At 35.4% G+C, this 6000-nt stretch overlaps 1 protein-coding gene across 1 annotated transcript in view; it reads right to left on the reverse strand.

The window, feature by feature from the left end:
- Positions 1-2183, reverse strand: part of LOC106882524 (leucine zipper putative tumor suppressor 2 homolog) — a 193863-nt gene extending 191680 nt beyond the window's left edge. The window contains exon 1 of the mRNA XM_052978559.2: positions 1489-2183. The gene's annotated coding sequence lies outside the window, so the exon portion shown is untranslated. The remainder of the gene's footprint in view (positions 1-1488) is intronic.
- Positions 2184-6000: the final 3817 nt, after the last annotated feature.

Raw genomic sequence — 6000 nt, forward strand, 5'->3', positions numbered from 1 at the left:
TTCAAACTTACCCTCTCCAAGATCGATAAAATAAGCGACAGATTCATTAGATAAAAAGACACACACACACAATCAATATAACTTACGTGTAACACCAACATTCAGGAAGCCTCTACGAGGTCGCTCGTTTTGTAAGAAATAGCAGCTCAATCTCTCTCAAACCACACCTTAATGCCTTAAAAGAACAGGACACATTGGATATTGTCGTCCGGCGTGCACAGTGACAGAAAACATGGCATGAACATGACTGAAATGCCTTACAATAACTATCATCATAAACTTGGAGTTAAACAACGATAAACATGATTTCAGTAACACTACAAAACATACGAGCCATCGACGGATCCATTCTACATGGTTATCGGCCTGCTCGAAACAGCAGCCAAATTTGTCACAAGCTCCCACTCCGTAACATCTTTAAAAAAAAAGACACATTAAAAATAGTGCTATAAACCACTAGAAGGACCAGATGGTCATGACCGGTACGTATTCGATAATAGGGCTGCTTGGTTAGAGTTTGGCTTGGAGCTTAAACAAGAACAAGTCACATATTTATAAGACAACAAAAGTCCATGTGACTACTTGTTCTATGTAAGCAGCCGAAATCTCTAACCAAGTTCCAACTGCCTTTAGAAAGAAATTCTCATATCTTAAACCCACCAATGTTTCGTTCGCTCGATTGTGTGTCGAGGGCTTTAGTGCAGCAGAAACAACCAGGTTACTTCGTAACAACAACACAACACCCACATTATAACAGCAAATCATACCCTACTATCTCACTCTCTTCATACAACACTGTGAGAATGTAAGAAGACGGGTTTAAAGTTTTGATATATTTATATCAATTACCACGAGGATCGTATGTCATTGAAAGTCATTAAATAAATTTATGGCATGAAACTCACAGTCATAAAAAGTATACTAAGTTTATGTGTAAATCATGGTAAAAAAAAAAAAATAGTTGTAGGGATAATCTCTCTCGGAAGAGCATAGTCTGCTGCTAATAATGATTTTTAACATGAGAACAAATCCACACATCGAAATTTTTCTCAATGAATTCAAGGGTAAATTTTTTTAAGGGATATCGATCGCTAAACGGACGAAAAAAGGACAGTAAATATTTTAACAGTATTCGAACCAGAAATGCACAGCCGCAGCTAAAGCCAGTTTAATCAAATACCCGAACTATTTGTACCAACTCGAATGATAATAAATGTGATGAAAATCCTCAAAAGTTGAAAATGTGTGAGAAAAAATACGAGAAGAAACAAGATTTCATAACAGATAATAATAAAAAAATATCTAATATACACGAAATATTTTAAAGTTGAAAAATTATGAGAAAAAGAATAAAACATTAAATTCTTCAAATCTGGTAACACAAGTTTTCTTGTTTGTTTTGACAATTGACTAAAACAGATGTTTTTGTTTTTTAAGAGAAAACTTTTTCATGCAATAAAAATACATTATAAAGAAAAAATAACTCACCAAGCATAAAATATAAAGAAGTATTCATTAAATATACTTCTATTTATGTATGTATATAATATATAAGAAAAGTTGTTTTTCTTTCCTTTAATAAGAGATTACTTGCTTTATCGTTGGAGTGTTGTAATGTAAGTTAGTACCACCAACGAAGAGTGGATAGCAGTGTGAAGTATGTGTTTGGCTGATATAGTCCCAGGATACGAACTGACAAGGTAAAGTGTCCCTTTATGGGGTACTTTTAGTTTACTACTACTATTTTCGTTCTTTTTCTCCTTTTTGTTCTTGTCTAACTGACCCACTTCAAGTCGAGCCAACAGTATCATGAACACAGCAGAAATTGCACTAACAAGGCTATCGGGTACTTGTGTAGTGTGTATAAATGTATGAACGTGTATCTGTGTATATAAAAGAGTATACACTTTAGCATGTGAGATATATATGATTGTGTGTATGCCAGGAGGTGGGTTGTGTATGTGTGGAAAGATTAGAGGCCAAGTAAAGGCTAGAAAAGTGGTAGGAGGGTCGTTTGCACAGTTGTCAGTTTTTTCCTTTCCCACTGCCTGTTCATTGTGTGGAGAGGAGTGATTAAAAGAGAGTAAAGTGGGGCGGAGGCTTACGAGTGGTGGCGGTGGGTTGCTTTGGCGAGGCGGGCGGATCGGAACGAGGAGAGGGAGAGAGATCTCTAGTCTTAAATGCATCTGTCTATTTTGCTCACGATTAAAGCTACATTAAACAACACTGACTGAAAAGAAAACATCTTTTCCTCACTTTCTATGCAAACTTACACTCCATTTAGCACACACATACACATACAAAATGGCAAGAAAGCATTGTAGAATTTTCCAGCTTACTTGATTTATAGTATGTTCAACATTAGATAACTTGATTTCCTACATTGGTTCTTTTTTTATTTCATGAAGTGGAAGAGGGAACAGAATTTTGTCATGTTCATATCTATCTAGAATTACCGTTTGTATTTGTTGTTTGGCTCCAGGTTAGCCCTGATCAAGCTGATCTATGACCAAAGGCGCTCCAGCCGTGACAATACTGCCTCTTTGTAGGTGTATAGTATCTGCGACTTAACATCATCCTATGTACCCTTTTCTTTGTAAGACAGTAGGATATGATCTGAGGGAGATTCGGCTGCTGTTTCTAAGCATGTGAGTGACTCCGTAAAGGTTCTATTATTGGCTCACGAAATGGAAACTCAGCTGTGATTTCCGTCTGACAGTGATCACTATTAAATTAATTCTTATTAGTTCATGAAATCTATGTTGTTATAGCAGCAGATATGATTCTGGTTTCAGTCATTGACAATTTTGTTTATATAAATAACCAACACCATTCAGCGATAAATTCAGTATGTGCTGAAATACTCAAGGTAGAACTGAGTATAAAGACTCATAAAATTAACGTTAACATCGCAATGTAATTTATTTCAATCACTGTAAAGCTTCTAGATAAATACTGAGTTTCGGACAAAGTACAACCCTGTAACTTTTTAAAGAAAGTTTTTTTTTTTGGTTTTCTACGGTTTAAACATAGGAAATTAAGATTATGAAAAAAAAAAAAAAAAGATAAATAAAACAAAAATAAAAAATAAAGTCACAAATTCACTTTTCTCAATCTCTGTTCGTTTAACTCAATCCCCAACCCCAATCCAACAACAACAACAACAACAACAACAACAACAACAACAGCAGCAGCAGCAGCAAAGTGAAAGTAAAAGTTAAAGAAATCATCGTCATCATCATTATTAAACGCCGCCGAAGTCGACGTTGTCCTTTCTGGGTGGATAAAATAACGTTAAGCGCTGGGGTCAATGTAATCGATTAGCCCGCCTCCTCAAAATAACTACTGGCTTTTGTGCCTAAATTAAAAAGGAAAAACTACTATTATTGTTTGTAGAATCGTAGTCTTGTATGTTCAAAACAATTCTGCGATTACAGCAGAAGTCTGGCAACAGTTCTGCTGTAATTTCAGAATTGTTATAATTTCGGTTCCTTCTGGTATAAGTTAGTCTGTTGTATAAAATGTTGCCTGAAAAGTCTACCCCTCCCCCGTTATTGATGTTGTCGAAACTGCTCGACTAACTCTCGATATAGATCTATTTTTACTAGCGATCATAGTTTATTTTAATGTTCATTTCTTTCTTAGACCCTCTTTTATGTGAAGAATTGCAATATATTTTCCCTTTGCTTCAATAAAATCATACACAGCTGATGAATCAATGCAAAATGTCTCACACAGTTTTCACACCGAAACACTACAGGCTATTTCCCACCACTTTTCCATATTTCTGTATCGATATGGTCCTACGTTTATCGTTTATATCAATATCACGAACACTTGCACTCTTTACACGGTTAGCACGTAGAGAGTCAATCAATTCGTTCCTACCATTATTGCCGTTCTCGCCCACACTTTGAAGAATTTCAACCTCCCCTTGAATGAATACATGGAGAGGACAGATTCCTCAACTCTTTCATCTTATATACCACATCCCTCTAGTAGTGGCTTCCAGAAAGATAAAGAAAAAAGCCAATCGGAGTTGGAGTAACTTTGCTGCTAAAAGATCTATTAGTAAGAACAGGACGAAGGCAAAGAAAACATTTCTTGGTGCTGCTTATCAGACCAGCTTAATTATTTGCCATATAGTGCTTGTACTAAATATTCCGAACTGATAATGCCTTTCTTTCCAAGGCAGCCAATGGTTTTACTTTGAAAATTATCCATTGTCTTCGATTTTAAAGTTGTTACATTAAGATATTGCAGTTCTCTTAGTGCAGCTTGCAGTATATTGTTACTTATAATTTCCATTACCTCTTTAAAAATTGGCTGTGCAGCTCTCCTGGTGGAAGAAATGACCAACTGATAACACCTCAAGACAAAAATCTACAGTAGTTTATATTGTGTCTGGTAGCATGCTCTAGAGTGCAGTCCTATACCCACTTTCTGATTATATGAATTTCGGTAATCATATTGTGGGTAGTGTCTCTTGCTTCCTTCTCAGTGCTGATCTCTAGCTTTCAGATCTCAGAACTGCACTGTCTCTCATTAAGATCCTCTGATAGCTCTGCTCCTCATTACAATAACCGTAGTGAAAAAAAGGATTTTGCGTTTTAAAAATGCATTCCCATTGATGATTAGGCTTGGATTCTATCTTGAATGATAATAGTCTGGCACGTGATGTAGCTGCAGATAAAAGAATTGAACGATTAGTCGTGCTTACATATGATATAGCGGCCATCCATATTTATCTATCGCAGGTGAATCAAGGGTGGAGGGGAAAATGTTTTCTTTTTGTATTAAATTTGCATGTATTATGAAGACTAATGGAAAGTAGGCAGGTAATTAGTCAGTTTTATGAATTGTTGAATTTTATTTCGGACGGGAATTGCTACTTTATTTTAGTTCATTAATTAATTCTTTCAGATCTGAGTTATTTGTTTATACAGGGGAAAATAAAAAGTTCATGATTTACTAATACAGTGAATTGATGTCGATAGCATAATGTATCGCCGTGTCTTTAGCTATACTCACTGGATGTCAATGCGCTACTACCGTGCTGAAAGTGATGATTCTTAATTATAATAAAGTTAGGAAATTGTTGGATGAAATTGCAAATAAGCATATACAAACAAATAAATGCATAAATTATTGTTTTAGTTCCTCTTGACGACATGGAATAGGTATGTAAGACATGTAAGGAAATGTTGAAGAATCAGCCATCTTGTATGACCACTTAATAAAATTGAGATGGATAAGTGATTTAGATCTTTTAGAGTGGTTCAAAGAAGCTGGGACAAAAAGCTAAGCAACGATATACAAAATAAATTGACTGTTCTACAATGACTGACATCGTCACGAGAGATTTACTTGAAGTAGGCATAAGTCGTTCTTCAATTATTGCTGACGAATATGCCGATGAATCCAATAAAGAACAATTTACTTAATGTATTCGTTGGGTCGACAAATGCTCAGTGGACAATAAAGAATTCCTGAATTTCATTTGCTTGTCAGACAAAATCTTCTACAATATTTTTCATCTATCATAGATGCGTTCACAAGATTGTATCTACGTTTATGAAACTGTAGCGGAGTATGCTTTTCAGGGAGCAAGTATCATGATTGGGATAAAATCTGGAGTGGCCAAGTGATTGGAAAAACGTCAACTGAAGGCTTTAGCAATATTGTCAAGCACATTCTTTGAGTGTGAATGAGACTACAGGTCAATGCACGATAATATCTGACTTGATGAGTAGCAGCAAAAAGATTGTTGCTGTAACTAAGTATTCACCAAAGAGGAAGAATTTACTTGGTGAATTGGAGGAAAAAAGAAAAAAAAACGAAAAAAAAAAAAAACGAAGGAATCTGAAGGAAAGTTGATGCACAGTTATAACTTAACTCTGAGTACTAGATGGACATTATACAACTGCTTGCTTTCAAAGGATCTTTTTATATACTTATTCCAGTCATATTCAAGTGTTGGCAAGAATGTGTATGGTCACA

Source organism: Octopus bimaculoides, chromosome 2 (assembly GCF_046866305.1).
Source record: "Octopus bimaculoides isolate indiv1 chromosome 2, ASM4686630v1, whole genome shotgun sequence".
Lineage (NCBI taxonomy): Eukaryota > Metazoa > Mollusca > Cephalopoda > Octopoda > Octopodidae > Octopus > Octopus bimaculoides.